Source organism: Nomascus leucogenys, chromosome 6 (genome assembly GCF_006542625.1).
Source record: "Nomascus leucogenys isolate Asia chromosome 6, Asia_NLE_v1, whole genome shotgun sequence".
In the NCBI taxonomy this organism is placed as follows: domain Eukaryota; kingdom Metazoa; phylum Chordata; class Mammalia; order Primates; family Hylobatidae; genus Nomascus; species Nomascus leucogenys.
The window spans coordinates 29,703,279-29,724,858 of record NC_044386.1 but is presented as its reverse complement, the minus strand read 5'-3'; the positions used below and the strand labels follow the sequence as shown (position 1 = coordinate 29,724,858).

General features: G+C 41.0%; 1 protein-coding gene across 1 annotated transcript in view; it reads left to right on the top strand.

The window, feature by feature from the left end:
* Positions 1-21,580, top strand: part of GOLPH3 (golgi phosphoprotein 3) — a 60,225-nt gene that overhangs the window by 1,706 nt on the left and 36,939 nt on the right. The gene's annotated exons all lie outside the window — the stretch shown is intronic.

The window sequence follows — 21,580 nt, the reverse complement described above, 5'->3', positions numbered from 1 at the left end:
CTGCCTCAGTCTCCCGAATAGCTGGGACTACAGACGTACGCCGCCATACCCAGCCAATTTTCATGTCTTTAGTAGAGACGGGGTTTCACCATGTCGGCCAGGATGGTCTCGATCTCTTGACCTAGTGATCCGCCTGCCTCGGCCTCCCAAAGTGCTGAAATTACAGGCTTGGGCCACCGCGCCCAGGCCTGATTTTAAGAAAGTTTTCCAAATTCAGGAAGGTGGGCAAAAAAAAAGTCTTACAAAACAACATAACCTTTCTTGGTCACTGAAACTTACTAGATATAGGCGAGTTTTATATGGACTGTTTATATGGACCTTTCTTATTTAGAAATCTAATGAACTAACGGTTAGCTTGATAGATACGTCTAGGGCATCTGCCACATCTTGGTTTCCCATTTCTCAGGTTTTAATAACAGTAACCTTGAAAAAAGTTGATGTTCCTCTGGCTGTGAAAGGGCTGCTGTACCTGTTTAATTATTGAGTTGTGATGATAAAGCAGGCTGTATGTGCAGTTCCTTGTTCTTTGGATGAAAAAGTAAACTAGGTGTATAGTGTCCTAGTAATGTAATTTTTAGAAAATATTCAACTTTAGCCTTCAAAATTGGAAATCTTGATTATAAACATTTGTCTTTTTTTTTCTTTTTTTAGACGGAATCTTGCTCTGTCGCCCAGGCCTGGAGTGCAGTGGCGCCATCTGGGCTCACTGCAACCTCCCTCTCCCCAGGTTCAAGCGATTCTCCTGCCTCAGCCTCCCGAGTAGGTGGGATTACAGGCATGCACCACCACACCCTGCTAATGTTTGTATTTTTAGTAGAGACGGGGTTTCACCATGTTTGTCAGGCTGCTTTTGAACTGCTGACCTCAAGTGATCCACTCGCCTCGGCCTCCCAAAGTGCTGAGATTACAGGTTTGAGCCACCACGCCTGGCCATGAACATTTTTCTTTTTGGACAAAAATAACATCATTATAGACATTTTAGAAAATACAAAAAAAAAAGCAAAATTAAAACATATTCCTGAGTGAACATTTTGGTTTATAGTTTTTGAGACTTTTCCGTGTGGATAAAACTCGGTGGAAAACAGAAACCTAAAAAAAAAAAAAACTAAAAAATAAGCTTTTGGTGTTCTCAGTCACACTGAGAAATTATAGTGAGGAAGTACCTATTTGTTTTTTCAAGTACATGTTACTCTAAATCAAGCTTGTCCAACCCGCGGGCCAAATGTGGCCCAGGATGGCTTTAAATGCGGCCCAACATAAATTGGTAAACTTTCTTAAAACATTATGAGATTTTTTTTTTTGCAATATATATATTTTTAAAGCTCATCAGCTATTGCTAGTGTTAGCGTATTTTATGTGTGGCCCAGGGAAGCCAAAAGGTTGGACACCCTTGCCCTAAATGTTTAAGGTGAAGCGTATTAACATGCTGTTTTTCGGTGATTGGTTCTCAAGAAGATAATCTAAATAATTTGTCGAAGTTTAACCGTACTCACATAATTTAAACAATTCAAAGTTCTTTGGCAGGTAATTGAAACCATGTGTTCTGTTTATTTTGCATCAGGAGTCACTCATTATACTTTGCAAGTCATGGCTAAGGTCCAGATGCTTGCTAGCTTATTGTGAGCATTTCTTCCTGAATTCAACCACATAGGGAAATTTTTTCTCTCTCTTTTTTTTTAGGCAAATCCAGAGAGTTGAGGGGTTTTTGTATTGCTTTTGTATGGGATTTTGTATTGCTTTTAGGGATTAGCCTATATATTTTTTTCCTTTCATCACATCTTAAAATTTTTTTTTTTTTTTTAAGAGATGGAGGTCTCAAGATGTTGCCCAGGCTGCACTCAAACTCCTGGGCTCAAGCGATCCGCCCTGAGTAGCTGGGACTACAAGGTGCATGCCATCAAGCCGACTCATCATGTATTCACACTCTAATAACCAGCCCTGTCAACTTATCTGTTCGTATGTTTTTCCCTTGGGAGGCTCCCCACCATATTTTTAACTTACAGTACTCTTTTTAGGAGGCAGGAATTGCTCTCTTACCCTGAGCCAAGGCGTTTATGCTAACTCATTGCTTTAACTGATTTTTACTTAGCGTTCATCTTTTTAATGTCTGGATTCTCCTAAGAACTTTAAAAGCTAAACTTTGCATTTAAGCAAATCATTAATGGTGGAAATATTTTATATATGTGAGCTAATAATCTTACCTGAATATACTTGTTCAATCAGTACCTAGAGCAAGAAACAGAAGCCCTAGCCCTCCACTTGAATATCTTTCCAGTCACTACCCATTCCTCAGGGGTAACCACTGGCTTAATATTAGAATTCAGCATAGATTAATTTTGCCTAGTTTTTTGTACTTTGTGTCTGCTTTTTGTTCAATGTGAGATTCATCCATATCGTGTGAGGTTGTCATTTGTTCTTATTGTCTTACCAATTTATTTTTAACATGTTTATAATCTATAATATTTAAAAAATTACTTTGACATATTCTCAGTCAAGTCTCTCCTTTTTGATGAACAGAAGGTTCAGTTTTTGAATAAGCAGATGGTCTGGCTTCAGATTACCTGTTAGGGGTGAGTCTAAAGTCATTGTGATTGATTTTTTTTTTCTTTACACATTTCAGATTTTTTTTTTTTAACCAATGATATTTCTTTTTTGCTTTTATAAAACAGAGATGCCTAGGCTCCTCAGAGGATTCTCATGCTCACTTGGGCAGAGAATCAGTGCATAAATATTTAAGTAACTCTTTAAAGACCACAGTAAAGATGGCAGATAGTTTACACCTAAATTCAATTGCCAAGTAATTAGCAGTATTTCTTTAATTGCCCCAGTGTTTGAGGGGGAGGGGCAGCAAAAGTGCCAGGTATTTTCCTTTCCCTGTATGTGTGTTTGTTCCATAGATGCTTTCCATAGAATATTTTCAGGATGCTTTATTGAGGATTACCACAAATAACTGGTGTCATATATGTTTGAATGTCTTCATTGGTGGCAAATCTTAGTCTTTTAAGGTTAGATTTAATTATTTTCAGTGGCCAAGTATAATTTGGAGTATGCCTATGGAATAGCAGAAGCAGAGACTCTATAGTCCTGTCCAAAGTGTATTCTTTGGCTTTTACATATAATTTAAGCCTTCTGAGCTTCAGTGTTTTCATGAATAATGGAAAAATAGTCATCCCATATGATGGTTCTGATTGTACTGTTGTGGACATTTATTAACTCCTCCCCAGATCTTTGCTTTGTTTTGTATTACTTTAGGGTTTCCCCATAGTGTGTTGCCTTTTTTTGAGACAGGGTCTTTCTTTGTCACCCAGGCTGGAGTGCAGTGATGCGATCTTGGCTCACTATAGCCTCAACCTCCTGGGCTAAAGTGATCCTCCTGCCTCAGCTTCCCGAGGAGCTAGGACCACAGGCACACACCACCATGCCCAGCTAATTCAAAAAAAATTTTTTTTTTATAAAGACAGGGATTTCACCACATGGCTCAGGCTGGTCTTGAACTCCTGGCCTCAAATGATCCTCCTGCTTCAGTCTCTCAAAGTGCCGGTATTAGAGGCATGAGCCACCGCACCTGTTTTTTTTTTTTTTTTTTTTTTTTTTTAAAAAGACAGATTGTGCTCTGTCGCCAGGCTAGAGTACAGTGGCGAGATCATAGCTCACTGCAGCCTCGAACTCCTGGCCTCAAGTGATCCTCTCGCCTCAGCCTCCCAAAGTGTTGGGATTACCGCGACCGGCTTTAGGATGCACTCTTGAAGCATGTTATTCCCCTGTTGTTGTCGTGCAGCCAGACTTGTCCAGTCGTATGTTTTCTTTCAGGGCTTTGGATCTTGAGAGAATAATGAGCTGTAGGGTTTTTTGGAGACCTCTCCAGAGTCATGTCAGCGTGTGGATCAGACTGTTCTTTGGCATGGTTCTTTGAGCTGCTTTCTCTGGTCTGTTAGCACTGTTTTTTTCCAGTCTGATTTTCCAGTCGTCTTTCAGTGTTGTGAGTTTCAACAGCTTTCCAGTAAAGTTGCTTTTTAAAGATAGCCAGAATCAGTTACTAATGTTTCTAATGCTTGTAGACAAGAACTGTAATACAATAACTTAACTCTATATCTTGAAAAATAAGTAAGTACTTGAGGTAAATAATATATAATGGGGTAAAATACTTAAGATTAACCAAAATGATGGAACTGACTTTTGTGTGGCTTTTACACAGGCTCCAAAGATGTGTTCCATTTTTGGAATAAGGTTCCCAAGGTCACTGCTTTGAAGTATAATAGTGATGAAGATGTATAACTTAAAAATTGTTTTCCTTTCTATACGTATGGTGATGTCCACCATCTCCACATATCAAATCTGTAAATCAGAAATTCGTTCAACAAGTATTCAGAATTTCCAGATGTGCTGAGTTTTAGTAATTTAAAATATAATTAAGCCTTCGAGTTTTTAGTGAATTTTTGTTGTTTCTAATACAAATGATATTTCCTTCATATTTTTTAAAGGTGTGAATTTTTATCTATTTTTTTCAGGTGTTTAAACACAAGTATGAGATATACAGGATCTCAAAAATTACTTTTGAAGTTCATTAAACCATTTGATTGTACTTTTTTTCTTTTGAGACAGCTTTGTCTTCCAGACTGAAGTGTGGTCGTGTGATCATGGCTCATTGCAACCTCGACCTCCTGAACTCAAGCAATCCTCCCTCCTCAGTCTCCTGAATAGCTGGGACTATAGGCACACACTATCATGCCCAGCTAATTAAAAAAATTTTTTTTTTTTGTAGAGACGTGGTCTCACTATGTTGCCCAGTCTCGAACTCCTGGCCTCAAGCAGTCTTCCCGCCTTGGCCAACCAAAGTTCTGGGATTACATGTGTGAGCCACCACGCCTGGTCTGCTTATACCTTTTCGACAAGATTTTATACTGTTGAAATTACTTTTTAGTGCTTTGGGATTCTTTTACAATATGGTCAAAATATTCACTAACTTATCTCGTAAGTTATACTAATATTTGATATTTGTTAATTTTGGACTACCTGAGAGTTCTAGTATGGAGCATTTGAATTACCTTTTAGAATTGTATTTTGAAGGCTGGGTGCGGTGGCTCATGCCTGTAATCCCAGTACTTTGGGAAGTCGAGGTGGATGGATCACCTGAGGTCAGGAGTTCGAGACAAGCCTGGCTAACATGGTGAACCCCTGTCTCTACTAAAAATATAGAAATTAGCCAGACATGGTGGCGAGCACCTGTAATCCCAGCTACTCGGGAGGCTGAGGCAGGAGGATCACTTGAACTTGAGAGGCGGAGGTTGCAGTGAGCCAAGATTGTGCTACTGTACTCCAGCCTGGGTGACAAGAGTGAAACTCCGTCTCAAAAGACAAAACAAAAGAATTGTATTTTGAAGTTATTTTGATAGGTTTTGAAATATTTGGGGGATTTTTCTGATATTTAAAGAAATACACTTTTATAATATCATCTTCCATGTAAATCTTAAAAGACCCTGGAGGCATCAGGCATTATGCTTGTTCTGTTACGTAATGTTAAACTTTTGGCTGTACACTTTTTTATGTCTTTGCAAACTTCCTCCCTCCCAACAGCATAACTTTTCTGCTGCTATTAATCAGATTAAATAGTATCAAACTATGCTGTAGTCTTTGTTTAGAGGATTTATCTTCATGTTGTGAGTCTCCCTTTGAAGCAGCACAAAAAGACAGTGCTTGTTCTCCTCCTCCTTTTTTTTTTTGAGATGGAGTCTTGCTCTTATCGCCAGGCTGAAGTGCAATGGCGCCGTCTTGGCCCACTCCAACTCCGCCTCCCGGGTTGAAGTGATTCTCCTGCCTCAGCCTCCCAAGTAGCTAGGATTACGGGCGCCTGCCACCATGCCCAGCTAATTTTTGTATTTTTAGTGGAGATGGGGTTTCACCATGTTGGCCAGGCTGGTCTCAAACTCTTGGCCTCAAGTGATCCGCCCGCCTTGCCTTCCCAAAGGGCTGGGTGCGAGCCACTGTGCCCGGCCATGCTGCTGCTTTTTAATAAGTGTCCTGACAAGTGCCAAAAGTGGAAACCTGGCTTCATTTTGAAATTGATGTTTTTGGCTTTAGGTTTCTCTTATCAAAGCAGGGAAGACTGCAACCTGTTTCAGTAGCATTGTGCAGTATTACAATGTAATCTAGTACATTTTGAGGTTTTTGACTTAGGTATTGCAAATATATTTAGAACATAGGCTGTTTCTCTTCCTGTTTGGTAAACCTCTCATCTGCAAAAACACAACTACTATTAAAGTACAGTGTATTGCCAAAAAGGATGTTTCTGGTCACTTTTAAGAATAACATTTTAAACAACAACAAAAAAATTTATTTTTAAACTTAATACATTGTATTTGGTTTACATATTCCTTTAATGGAGAAGTTCTTAAATTGGAGTGAACAGAGCTGAGAAACTTTGTGAATACTCTGCAGTTGTGTGTTTTCTTGGCGAAAGAGAACAGAGGTTTCATTAGATACTCAAAGCATTTAGTGAATCAGGAAGGTTAAAAAGTACCGAACAGGAACTGTTTGTTTTAGCTTAAGGTTTTCATCTTTTTTTTTTTTTCCTTCCTGAAAATTAACTACAGAAAATTCCAGGTTTCCAGGGTTGTCGTGAGTTGAATTTTAAGTGATTTGAGATACGAAGTCCACATTTCTGTGGCCTGTCTCCAGGTTCTCATCTTGCTAAATGACATTTAGAAGCAGTGTCACTGCTTCTAATCTAAGATTACCACACATCTAGGATTCTAACAGTTTCCATCCATTCATCAAATGTTTACTGAGCACATGCTCTGTGAGAGGCCCTTTACTAAGTACAAATTCACTGAAGAACATGTCTGTCTTCAAGTTCATTCATTTTAGTTCTGTGTGTCAAAGCTCATATAGTAAACTACAAAACTAAATTATGTTGCTGTTCTAGAATTTTTTTTTTTTTTCTCTTCTGAGACAGTCTCGCTTTGTTACCCAGGCTGGAGTGCAGTGGTGCGATCTATGCTCAGTGCAACCTCCGCCTCCTGGATTCAAGCGATGCTCCTGCCTCAACCTTCTGAGTAGCTTGGATTACAGGCGCTCGCCACCACACAGGGGTACTTTTTGTATTTTTAGTAGAGACAGGGTTTCGCCATGTTGGCCAGACTGGTCTCAAACTCATGACCTTATGTGATCCACCCATGTTGGCCTCCCAAAGTGCTGGGATTACAGACATGAGCCACCTCGCCTGGCCTGTTCTATAATTTTTTGATGTCATATATTTCAGGCTGGCTTTGGCAGTCACTCAGTACAATGACATTACTCACATTAAGAATACATAATTTACCTAACCCTGGCGGGTGTGGTGGCTCATGCCTATAATCCCAGCACTTTGGGAGGCTGAGGCAAGGGGGATTACCTGAGGCAGGGAGTTAGTGACCAGCCTGGCCAACATGGTGAAACCCCATCTCTACTAAAAATACAAAAATTAGCCAGGCAGGGTGGTAAGCACCTGAAATCCCAGCTACTCGGGAGGCTGAGGCAGGAGAATCGCATGAGCCCAGGAGGTGGAGGTTGCAGTGAGCCGAGATCATGCCACTGCACTCCAGCCTGGGCAACAGAGCAAGACTCTGTCTCAAAAAAAAAACAAAAAAACCATAATTTATTAAGTAAGTTAATATTATTTATTAAAGTAAATTTACTTATTAAATTTACTTAATATGTTTACTTTATTATTAGTTAAGTAGATTACTGACTTTATTAAGTAAATTATGTATTCCCAGTGTGGTAATGTCATTGCCAAGGGAGTGAAACTTGGTTCTGGGTGTGGTAGTGAAAGAATCTTACTCTTGGCCGGGCGCGGTGGCTCACGCCAGTAATCCCAGCACTTTGGGAGTTGAGGTGGGTGGATCATGAGGTCAGGAGATCGAGACCATCCTGGCTAACATGGTGAAAGCCCGTCTCTACTAAAAAAAATACAAAGAAATTAGCTGGGCGTGGTGGTGGGCTCCTGTAGTCCCAGCTACTCGGGAGGCTGAGGCAGGAGAATGGCGTGAACCTGAGAGGCGGAGCTTGCAGTGAGCCCAGATTGCACCACTGCACTCCAGCCTGGGCAACAGAGCGAGACTCTGTCTCAAAAAAAAAAAAAAAAAAATCTTACTCCTCTTGTATATAAAAAGGCACACTTAGCAGTGTACAAACAAATATGTATATTCCATCATATTAAAATTTCATGGAGGAGAAGGTAATGAGGAAAAAATCTGGAAGTACTTCTTAAGGGAACAATGATGAAATAAAGGATGAGAAACATTGAAATAAGTCAGTATTGAAAATTATAAGCTTGTGCTTAGTTGAGGTTTAGAAATCTTTTTCTCTGATAGGAATTTTTATTGCAATAAAATTTTGCTTGTAGTTCAATAGGAAGAGGAACAATTTTAGCATACTGAACTGCATGTAGGAACTTATGAGTTAAAATTTTAAGGTAAAAGTTATTTTTATTGATAATATTTAGGCAAACTGTATTCCACCACTACCTTCTGGGACAGATTAGAAATTAATAAACTGTATGTAAAAGTTGCTAATGGTTATTTTTACTCTGGTTTCATTTTATAGTTCCAGTTTCTTAAATGGAAATGCTAAACAGTTTATACCATATTAACAAAATATCCTCAGACATGGCACTTAAGAAGTTAAATTTCAGTTCAGTCACTGAATGGAGCATACCATTTAATTTTTGTCTATACCATGTTGTGTAGCTAAAATGAAATCAGAGGTTATTTAGTATTTATATGTTCCGTTTAATCCAAGTATTGAACACCTTCTCTGTGCCATTCATCCCTTTGCTAGATGCTGGGGTTACAAAGAAAAAAATATATATATTTTTTATATTTATATATTTATTTTATATATATTATTTTTATATATTTATGTAAATATATATTATTTTTATATATTTATGTAAATATATATTATTTTTATATATTTATATGTAAATACATATAATATTTTTATATATTTATATGTAAATATATATTATTTTTATATATTTATATGTAAATATATATTATTTTTAAATATTTATATGTAAATATATATGAATATATATATTATTTTTATATATATGAATATATATATTATTTTTATATATTTATATATATTATTTTTATATATTTATATATTATTTTTATATATTTATATATAAATATAATTTTTATATATTTATATATAAATATGTATTATTTTTATATATTTATATATAAATATGTATTATTTTTATATATTTATATATAAATATGTATTATTTTTATATATTTATATATAAATATGTATTATTTTTATATATTTATATATAAATATGTATTATTTTTATATATTTATATATAAATATATATATTTTTTGAGACCAAGTCTTGCTCTGTCGCCCAGACTGGAGTGCAGTGGCATGATCTTGGCTCATGCAACCTCCTCCTCCTGGGTTCAAGCAATCCTTGTGTCTCAGCCTCCCAAGTAGCTGGGATTACAGGCACATGCCACCATGCCCAGCTAATTTTTGTACTTTTAGTAAAGACGGGGTTTCACCATGTTGGCCAAACTGGTCTTGAACTCCTGGCCTCCCAAAGTGCTGGGATCACAGGTGTGAGCCGCTGTGCCCCCGGCCACAAAGAAAAATTTTTTGCTTTTAGGGAGCATTCAGTCTGCATAGAAGACAGATTTGCAAATGATTTCAATAAAATGAATTATTAACTTTATTTATCCTGCCTGTCTCTTCTTAATTACTAACTTTAATGGGATATGTGTTAGGTGCAGTAAGGATGTACATGGGGGGATGCTTTGGATCAGGACCTGCAAGACTGCTGTGTTCTTGACTCCTAGCCTTGCCCTTGACTAGTTGAATTAGAATAAATATTTTGAATTTTAGAACCTTAGTTTTCTCCTGGGCAAAATCGGCCTACTTTTGCGTTCTGTCCAAAAGCCTCTAAGTTGTAGGGATCCAATGTGTTGGCATATGTGAGTGCTTTGAAAACCGCATGGTGCTGAACAAATGCAAATGGGTAATTACCTAGCCTAGAGAAGTAAGTTAAAGTTTATAGTGGTCTTGACAAGTGACAAGTGTTTAATATTTCCATTATTTTTACTATTTCTTGGTTCTCTTGCACTTTATATGCTGGGCTTACTGAACGTTTTACTCAAATTCAGATGCTCATCTATGCCTTTATTTTTTTAAAAATTTTAATTTTTTTTTTTTTTTTTGAGACGGAGTCTCGCTCGGTTGCCCACGCTGGAGTGCAGTGGCCCGATCTCTGCTCACCGTAAGCTCCGCCTCCCGGGTTCACGCCATTCTCCTGCCTCAGCCTCCCAAGTAGGTGGGACTACAGGGGCCCGCCACCATGCCTGGCTAATTTTTTCTATTTTTAGTTGAGACGGGGTTTCATCGTGTTAGCCAGGATGGTCTCGATCTCCTGACCTCGTGATCCGCCCACCTCGGCCTCCCAAAGTGCTGGGATTACAGGCGTGAGCCATCGCACCCGGCCTTAACAATTTTAATTTTTATGGGCACATAGTAGGTATATTTATCTCTGACTTTGTTCTGAACGTCTGGTCAGTTTTCTTTTTGTAATTCCTGGCGAAACTGGTTTGGGAAATCTGGAAACCTGAAGTACCACTTGACTTCTGATTTTTATTTTTTTATTTTTTATTTATTTATTTTTCTTTTTTGAGACGGAGTCTCGCTCTGTCGCCCAGGCTGGAGTGCAGTGATGCGATCTCGGCTCACTGCAAGCTCCGCCTCCCGGGTTCACGCCATTCTCCTGCCTCAGCCTCTCTGAGTAGCTGAGACTACAGGCACGCGCCACCACGCCCGGCTAATTTTTTGTATTTTTAGTAGAGACAAAGTCTGGCCGTGTTAGCCAGGATGGTCTCAATCTCCTGACCTTGTGATCTGCCCGCCTCTGCCTCCCAAAGTGCTGGGATTACAGGCGTGAGCCACTGCGCCTGGCCCGACTTTGATTTTTAGGTCAAGCCCAGAGTCTTCCTTAAAGAATCCTTGGAATTGATTCCATGATTCTTCTTTTCCAGATACTGCTTAGCCTCCACAGATATCAGTAGCCTCCAAGCCTCCAAAATGACTCTAGTGACAATTAAATAAAATAGCACATGTAAAGTGCCTGATAGTTGGTGCACAATAAGTATTAAGTTTCATTATGCCTTGATGCTCCAAATCAGAAAACTCAAAAGGCCTTGACCTCTTCCAGCCCTTGTGATCACCAGTTCTCTCCACCTTTCCATATTCTCAGCTTTGTTTTTTTGTTTTTGGTTTTTTTTTTTTTTTTGAGACAAGGTCTGTTCTGTCGCCCAGGCTGGAGTCCAGTGGTGTGATCTCTGCTCACTGCAGCCTCAAACTTGCTGGGCTCAGGTGATCCTTCCACCTTAGCCTTCCAAGTAGCTGGGACTACAGACGTGCGCCACCACACCTGGCTAATTTTTGTATTTTTTGTAGAGATGGGGTTTTGCTGTGTTGCCCAAGTTGGTCTCAAACTCCTGGGCTCGAGTGATCCTCCCACCTCGGCCTCCCAAAGTGCTGGGATTACAGATGTGAACCATTGTGCCCAGCCTCACCTTATCTTTTTGATGCCACCCAATTTTTTTTTTTTTTTTTTTTTTTTTTTGAGACGGAGTCTCACTCTGTCACCCAGGCTGGAGTGCAGTGGCGCGATCTCAGCTCACTGCAAGCTCTGCCTCCCAGGTTCATGCCATTCTCCTGCTTCAGCCTCCCGAATAGCTGGGACTACAGGCACCCGCCACCACGCCCAGCTAATTTTTTGTATTTTTAGTAGAGATGGGGTTTCACCATGTTGGATGGTCTGGATCTCCTGACCTCGTGATCCGCCAGGCTTGGCCTCCCAAAGTGCTGGGATTACAGGCGTGAGCCACCGTGCCCGGCCGATGGCACTCTGTTTTTAGGCAGAAGGGTTGCTGCCTGACCTCAAGGCCAGGATCTTCACTGAAGGTGGTAGGACTGGGTCTCTTGGACAAGGCAGTAGCTCGTAACCCTTTTCTATTTCATTGAAGTTTTTTTCCTCTTATCTGTCTTTTAATTTGATCATTTTTCATTTCCGCCTCATTGTGAGGTTCTTTGACTACTAAGGCCTCATCCCCAAGGGGCTTGAGAGTGGGGAAAGATGTGGGACCAATAATTGGCAAAATTGCACTGAACTATAAGATTATACTTGGTGCAGTATAATGTTAAATGGGTTTAGAAATAAAAAGTAACATGAGAAGTCCTAGCCTCTTCAAGTTGACAGTCCAACAGCAGAGAGATGAGACTTGAGAATTAGAATTACAGTGTCCAGTAGTACTGTCTTAAGAGCTAGGTGGGGAGTAGAAACTAAATATTCAGTTCAGGGGAAGTAGTAATTTAGGCTGAGGCTGTTCAGGGAGGGAAAGGAGCAGAGGGGAGTGGAGCTGGGCATTGCAAAATTTATTTAAGTGTGGGCATTCCATTCTAGGGGAGTAGGGGAGCCAGGACTTGGAATGGAACCTGCTAGGGAATTCTAATCACAAAGCAGTTTTGAAGCTGACTGGAAGTTAGTTTCGGGATTAACTTCTATTTGATTATCACAAATACTCTTTTAAGGTGGCTTCTATGAAATTTTGAATTAGAAAATTGTTTTCACATACATTTTAATGATTTTCACAAGATCGTGAAATATTTAGAAATTGTTTGTAAAATTTGAACTTATAATGTTCTATTTATCCATCCACCCACCTATCCATTAATCTCTTCTTTGTCTGCTTGTCCTCAAATAGTTGAGGGTCCTTTATGATCTGGGCAGTTTCAGAGTGCTGGGCTAGAAACATTATACAAGTAAAGTATGGTTCCCTTTCACAGTCTCTGTAGTCTTAATCATGACTGGTACGTATAAGAGAGTAGAAGGAAAGCTGTAAGTTTATTTTTATTTTTATTTTTTTTTATTTTTTTTATTTATTTTTATTTTTTTTATTTTTTATTTTTTTTTTGAGACGGAGTCTCGCTCTGTCGCCCAGGCTGGAGTGCAGTGGCACAATCTCAGCTCACTGCAAGCTCTGCCTCCCGGGTTCACGCCATTCTCCTGCCTCAGCCTCTCCGAGTAGCTGGGACTACAGGCGCCCGCCACCACGCCCGGCTAATTTTTTGTATTTTTAGTAGAGACGGGGTTTCACCGTGGTCTCGATCTCCTGACCTCGTGATCCACCCGCCTCGGCCTCCCAAAGTGCTGGGATTACAAGCGTGAGCCACCGCACCCGGCCTATTTTTATTTTTTTGAGACAGGGTGTCACTCTGTCATCCCAGGCTGGAGTGCAGTGGCACGATCTCGACTCACTGCAGCCTCTGCTTTCCGGGCTCAAATGGTCCTCCCACGTCAGCCTCTGAGTAGTGGGACTACAGGCATGCACAACCATGGTTGGCTAATTTTTTTTTTTTTGAGACGGAGTCGCACTCTGTCGCCCAGGCTGGAGTGCAGTGGCGCAATCTCGGCTCACTGCAAGCTCCGCCTCCTGCGTTCACGCCATTCTCCTGCCTCAGTCTCTCCGAGTAGCTGAGACTACAGGCGCCCGCCACCACGCCCGGCTAATTTTTTTGTATTTTTAGTAGAGACAGGGTTTCACCATGGTCTCGATCTCCTGACCTTGTGATCCGCCTGCCTCGGCCTCCCAAAGTGCTGGGATTACAAGTGTGAGCCACCGCCCCCGGCCCGCTTGGCTAATTTTTGTATTTTATGTAGAGATGGGGCTTCGTCATGTTGCCCAAGCTAGTCTCAAACTCCTGGGCTCAAGCAGTCTGCCTGTCCTGGACTCCCAAAGTGCTGGGATAACAGGCGTGAACCACTGTGCCCTGGCTAGAAGACTGTTCTGTGTTTAGAAAGGATTGGTAGATGGAAAAACTGGAGACAGGAAGATTGTTAGTAGGCTTGAGGTTATTAGAACTTGTGAAATTTGGTGCTCGGGTCTTGGATAGAGCAAACAGGATTGATCAGAAAGATTTTTTATAGAAGAATTCTTAGGATTTCACAATCATTAAAGCTTAGGAGAGAAGAATATTAGTTTGAGGAACCAGTAGGGTAGAAATACTGTCTTAATTATTAGCAAGCTGTCTATGTTAATTGTAGAAAAAGATTTAGAAAATATAGATTGCAAAAAATAAAAATAAAACCCATAGTTCTCCTTGTGTTCATTCAGAATTCTACTTTCATTTATTGTCTGCTATATGCTGGGCACTGTGCTGTGGAAGACAAATGCATATATAAACAGATGTATGTATGTATTTGCATAATTACAAACTGTAATAGTTGTGAAGGAAAATTAGAAGATACTGTGTGAGAATGGGTGTGTGGGGGAGGGCACAGGGACAGTCTTTCTAAGGAAATGGTATTTAAGCAGAGACCCACAGGATGAGTAGGAACCAAGTCCAGTGAAGACAGACCTACTAGTACAATAGGTCTGAAGTACAGTAGGTCTTGAATACTCAAGGCCCTGAAGCGAGAGAGAGCTTGTTTTTGTTTGAGGAACAGAAAGCTGGTCTAGGTGGCAGGAGTGGGATGACCGGAAGAAAGGCATGAGATAGTGTCAGACAGGACCAGACTGCACAAGGCCTTACAAGTCAGGTTAAGGGTTTTGTATTTTCATACTGAGTGCCATTGGGAAACCATGGATGGATTTTTGGGGAGTGATATGCCCAGTCTTCATTAAAAAAAAAAAAAAAAACTAGCCAGATGTAGTAGCTCATGCCTGTAATTCCAACACTTTGGGAGGCTGAGGTTGGAAGATGACTTAGAGACCAGCCTGGGTAACACAGTGAGACCCTGTCTTTACAAAAAATTAAAAAAAAAAAAATGAGCTAAGTGTGGTGGTGCATCCCTTTAGTCCCAGCTACTTGGCAGGTTAAGGTGGGATGATCACTTGAGCCCAGGAGGTTGAGGCTGCAGTGAGCCATGATCACGCCACTGCACTCCAGCCTGGGTAACAGAGCAACATTCTGTCTCAAACAACTCCTGAATGGATTGAAGAAAGGCAAGTGAAGGAAATTGGAAAGTAACATCTTGGTATGTATTATTCTTCCAGTCTTGTTTTAAATGAGTTTGCCCTTGTTCATTTTTACTTAAAAAAAAGGGATGGGGGAAGTATCTTAAGACTGCTTTGTAACCCTTTTTCTCTTAATTACATGTAGTGACCATCTTCCCAAGTTGATAAATGTTGAGGAAACCAGCCCCACACCACCCAGCAGGTACCCCAAGTCCGGCAGAGACAAAGGAGTTAGAAAGAGACAGAATAAGTGTTTAAAAGGCGGGTCCAGGGGACCGGAGCATCAGAGGCTTGCTCTCAGCCCAGAGCTCTTGGGCTCCACCTAACTTATTGGTTTACAAGCTCTTTGTTCTTAGGGCAGATGGGAGGGGGAGGAAGGGATGAAGAAAGGATTAATCAGTGAAGGAGAACTTGTGAGTCATTTAGTAAGATGTATAGCAGTGGCGGTTTCTATGAATTTCCCTGAGCAAAGGCATGTGTCTAAACTACTTAATCTTTAGCTTATCTGGGCTGAAACAGGTGGTAGCGGGTTCAGGAGGAGCCAAGATGTTTGATTATATTCCACTGCCTCAAGGGAGTGTTATCTCCCTGAGCAACCTGTGGAATACCGCTGAGCGGTTATGCTCTTAGGGCATAAAGACACGAAGGCAATAAGGAGACTTTTCTCCTCAGAGGCTGCCCATGGCTCCCCATGGGTGTCTCACACGGGAGACCAACTCAACTGGCACCCCAGAAACTCTCTTTCTCACATGTCCCCCTTTTTTGTCTTTATTCATTTTTTTTTTTTTTTATTAATAACTGCCATTGCTGTCATGGCTTGTTCATGGTGTCTGGCTTCTCTCCCAAGGCGCCATCTGCATCTGTAGACTTAAAAACCAACAGCATAAACAGACACCAACTAAAATAAAATTTGCAATTGTTGATCCACCTATGGTTTTAATCCACTTTAAAGGATTGGTATTAGAAAGGCCATCCAGCAAGAGTATCTCCAGCAAGAGTATCAGCTCCAGGCAACAGGGTGAGATGAGCCTGAGATGCCTCAAAAACTTGTTTTTTCAGTTTAGCAGTATCTAGTTTTAAATTAACTTCTTTTGCTTGTAGGTGACGTCTAATCGTCTCCCAATGGTGTTCAGTGGCATTATAAGAGCTAGGAGTAATACAAAAATCAGAAGTATTCCAATCACATTTCATTTGAATTCTGTGCTCCAAGCTCATAATCCGATCTTCCATCCAAATTACTGTTTGATGGAGATTATTAATTTGATTTGCCAAGTTTTGATCTGTTTGGCTTTGAGAATTCCAAAGCTTAGAAGAATTTTTCTGCCAACTATCCACAAAGCCTACAGTTTGAGTAGAAGAGTGCGAAGCAACACCAGCAGCAGCAGCAGTAGCTGTGACAGATAAGGCCCATGATCACAGCTGTTAAAGTAAATATGAATCACTTTGATCTATTAAGTATTCCTTGTAGTACTTCAGTGATAATATGTATGGAGAGAGAAGCCTCCCAAGGTCTATTGAGGGAAACAGATATTCAAACTCCTTCTTGGGCCCAAACCAGTAAAGTGCTATTATCTTTATTAAAGGTAGAATTAATGCAGGTAAAAAGATGACAGTTGAGGCATGATATGGTTTGAGAGTCAGGTAGGATGTTAATTTTTCCCACTGCCAACATAAAAGGAGGTTTAACACAACTCTGCAATGGGACTGTCCAATTAGAGGTCATGTATACAACAAATTGAAGTGTTTTTTTTTTTGAGACGGAGTCTCGCTCTGTCGCCCAGCCTGGAGTGGAGTGGTGGGATCCCGGCTCACTGCATGCTCCGCTTCCCAGGTTCACGCCGTTCTCCTGCCTTAGCCTCAGCTGGGACTACAGGCGCCCGCCACCACACCCGGCTAATTTTTTTTTGTATTTTTAGTAGAGACGGGGTTTCACCGTGTTAGCCAGGATGGTCTCGATCTCTTGACCTACCAGGAAAGTAAATGTCTTTTAATATGAGCAGCCACCTCACCTGTTTGGCAAGTTTCCCATACGAAAGGTATCTATAGTAACATGGACGTGTTAAAGTTTCCCGAATGAAGGTACGTGGGTTCCGTCCATTTGCCACAGCATATGGGGGGTTAATCCCCGTGGGTTAACACCAGTCCCTTCATGTGGCAGTTGTAGTACCTGGCATTGAGGATAATGTTGCACAATGTCTTTTGCCTGTCTCCAAGTAATTTGATATTTTTGTTTAAGTCCTGCTGCATTAACGTGTTAGGGAGTGAAAATATTGGGCATTAGTAAGCACAGTGGAAACTAGTAAATCAGCTTCATCGTTAGCCCTTACAAGGGGCCCAGGAAGATTAGTGTGTGCTCGAATGTGCATAATACAGAAAGGAAAACAGCGATCATGCACTGCCTTTTGTAAAGAAGAAAACAGCTGATAAGTTGTTCATCCACAAGTGATTTAATTAGTGTAGTTTCTATGTATTGAGTGGCTTGAACGACTTAAGCTGAATCGGAGACAATATTTACAGGTTGCTTAAAGTCTTCTAACAGCTATAACTGCCTGTAATTCAGCCCTCTGTGCCGACTGAAAGTCAGTTTGAATAATTCTGTTTTTAGGTCCTACATAAGCTGCTTTTCCATTGCTAGAGCCATCTGTAAACACAGTCTCTGCTCCTTCCAGTGGAGCACTACAGGTAATTTTTGGAAGAACCCATGTTGTTAGCTTTAAAAACTGAGAAATTTTGTTTTTTGGATAATGATTGTCAAGGACTCCAGTGAAGCCAGCTAAATTTATTTGCCAATTGACTGAATTAACAAAGGCTTGCCAAATCTGAGTTTTGTTCATTGGAACTATAATCTTATCTGGATCTGAGCCACAAAGTTTAACAACTCTAAGGCGAGCTTGCCCAATCAAGATTGCGATCTGGTCCAAGTATACTGTGAGTGTTCTGACGGTATTGTAAGACAGAAAAGACCATTCAACTAAGTCCTCTATCTGAACTATAACCCTTGTAGGAGAATGGAGAGGGGGGAACACAAGGAACTGTAATGATAAACTTGGGTCTATTAACCTGGGACTGTTGTGTTTTTTTCTTCAGTCATTTGTAATTCTTTGGCAGCCTTGGGAGTCAGTTCTCATTTACTATTGAGAGCAGGGTCTCCTCTTAAGATAGAGTACAGATTAGACATAGCATAGGTAGGGATTCCCAAAGTAGGTTGAATCCAATTGATATCCCCTAGCAATTTTTGAAAATCACTTAAAAGTTTTCAGAGAATGTTTTCAAATTTGAACCTTTTGGGGTTTAATTGCCCTTTCCTGAACCTGCATTCCCAAATATTGGAAAGGAGTGGCCTTTTGAATTTCATATGGTGCTGTGAGCAATCCAGCATTGGCTACCACCTCCTGTAAATATGAATAACACTGGATAAGTTGGTCTCGATTTTTGGCTGCACACAATATGTCATCCATATAATGAATGGTACAGGAATCTGGAAACTGATCTCTTGCAGGTTGAATAGCCTTCCCCACAAAAGTTTGACAAATAGTAGGACTATTCAACATACCCTGCGTCAGGGTAAAAGCAAATTTCTCAAAATCAGACTCTGCTAGAGGAATGGTAAGAAAGCAATCCTTCAAATCTATGATTATTAATGGCCAGTCTCTAGGAATCATGGTGGGGGATGGAAGCCCTGGCTGCAGGGCCCCCATTGGCTGGATGACTGCATTGACTGCTTGTAAGTCGGTTAGCATCGGTTAGCATGCACCATCTGCCAGATTTTTTCTTTATTACAAACACTGGCAAATTCCATGTAGAAAATTGGGCCCAATGTTTCCTTTGTTTAATTGCTCTTTGACTGATTCCTGTAAGGCCCCTAATTTTTCCTGAGAAAGCGGCCACTACTCAACCCAAACAGGATTTTGGGTCTTCCATTTTAAGGGATTAGGATTTGGAGGCTCAACAGTGACTGCCCCTAAAAATGGTAACCTAATCCTTTTCGGTCATTTTTTACGGTAACCTGTATGGGTTCAATAATGCCCGTCTCCTTTTTTCCTAGGCGTTTTCCAGGAACATAGCCCGTGTTTGACATTATTTTTTGACTAGCTTGACTGTACAGGGGAGAAGCAATTGAAATTTCTGTGCTCCATTGCTGAAGCAGATCTCTCCCCCATAAGTTAACAGGAATAGATGTAATTAGAAATTGTATTGTGCCTTCCTGTTCTTCTGGACCAAGACATGGTAAGATAAAAGTACTTTGGAAAACATCTGAAGCAGTTCTGACCCCAAAAAGACCCACTGGGGTCTTTTGTTTGGGCCAGTTTTTTGGCCATTGATAAAGAGCTATGATCGACACATCTGCTCCTCTGTCGACCAGACCCTCAAATTGTTTTCTTTGAATAGTGACCATACAAATAGGTCTGTTGTCAGAGACTTGATTTACCCAGTAGGCAGCCTTGTCTGCTGAATTTGTGCTTCCAAATCCTCCTGTTCTTTTTTTCTGAGCGTTCTCCTAACTTAACATGTGGTAAAAGCAACAGTTGAGCTATTCTGTCACCTGGATTAGCACTCTAGGGAACAGTGGAGGAGATAATTTGGATTTCGCCCTGGCAATCAGAGTCCACTACTCCAGTATGTACTTGAATTCACTTTAAGTTTAAGCTGGACCTTCCCAGTATAAGTCCTACTGTGCTGTTTGGCAATGGGCCGTAAACTCCTGTTTGGACCTTCCTAAGAGGCTCCCCAGGAAGGAGGGATACGGCTCTGGTACAGCATAAATCTACTGCCCCGCTTTTAGCTGTGGAGGGGGACAACTGTTGTACATTTGTACAGGGATAGACTGGGCTGGGCACATTCCGTTTGGAGTCGGGGATGTCCCATCCTGAATTGGGAATGCCCTGTTTTGAATCAGGGCCCGGGGCTGGCCCCTCTGTCCATTTCCCGGCAAGGGCTGTCCGCTGTTATCAAACTTTGAATAACATTGATTAGCCCAGTGTTTTCCTTTTTACATGTACGACAGGTACCTGGTTCTCTGCTTTTTCCTCCTGAGTTTTGCCTTTTTTGGTTCTTTGTACACTCTATTTTTGTATGTCCTATCTGTCCACAATTATAGCAAAATCCGGGGAACACTCATGTGTTTTTTGTTACCCTTAGTCCAGCCATTGCCTGAGCAAGGAGGCTGGCCCTATATAAGTGCCCCCCAATGCCATCGCAGGCTTTAATGTATTCACTTAAAAGTTTTTTCCTCATTTGGGTCTGCCTTTCCCTTAATAAGTCTAATTGCTGCCTGACATTCTGTATTAGCATTTTCATAAGCAAGCAGCTGAACGATCACTTTTCTGGCATGAGAATCTGAAATAGTGTTGTTTTTTTTTTTTTTTTTTTTTTTGAGACGGAGTCTCGCTGTTTCACCCAGGCTGGAGTGCAGTGGCGCGATCTTGGCTCACTGCAAGCTCCCCGCCTCCCGGGTTCACGCCATTCTCCTGCCTCAGCCTCTCCGAGTAGCTGGGACTACAGGCGCCCGCCACCATGCCTGGCTAATTTTTTGTATTTTTAGTAGAGACGGGGTTTCACCGTGGTCTCGATCTCCTGACCTTGTGATCCACCCGCCTCGGCCTCCCAAAGTGCTGGGATTACAAGCGTGAGCCACCACACCCGGCCTGAAATAGTGTTTTGAGCCGCGTCTTGCAAATGGGCGATAAAATCTGGGTAAGTCTCCCTTGGACCTTGTCGAACTGAGTTAAAAGAAGGATAAGTAGTACCAGGGTCGTGAATTTTTTCCCAGGCTCTTAGGCATATAGTTCTGAGCTGATCAGCAGCCTCATCACCCATTACCATCTGTTGATTTAGAGTATCCCATGCCTGTCTGATTCTAAGCAATTGATCAGATGTGATGTTAATGGGAGGTTGGGCTTGAGCATTTCTCTGTGCCTGATTTGTTGCTTCATCTGTCCACCAGGTTTTAAATTGGAGAAATTCAGTGGGGGACAGGGTGGATTGGGCTAATGACTCCCAATCCCTAGGTATTAAGTGCTGGTTATAAGCCACAGATTGTAACAAGGAATAAGCATAAGGAGAATTTGGCCCATATTGTCCAATTGCTTGCTTTAAGTCTTTTAATATTTTATTTTATTTTATTTTATTTTATTTTATTTTATTATTTTTTTGAATCGCTTCTCGGCCTTTTGGCTAAGATCAAGTGTATTTTTTTGAGACAGAGTCTCACTCTGTCACCCAGACTGGAGTGCAGTGGCACGATCTCTGCTCACTGCAAGCTGTGCTTCCCATGTTCAAGCGATTCTCCTGTCTCAGCCTCCTGAGTAGCTGGGACTACAGGCGCCCGCCACCTTTTGTATTTTTAATAGAGACGGGGTTTCACCGTGATAGCCAGGATGGTCTCATGATCCGCCTGTCTCGGCCTCCTAAAGTGCTGGGATTACAGGTGTGAGCCACCGCGCCTGGCCATTTTTGTTGTTGATGGGATGGATATGTACACTTAAGTCTTTTAATATTTTAAAAGGAAATGGCTCCCAGAGTGCTTGAGCATGTTCTCTGGGCTCCTCAG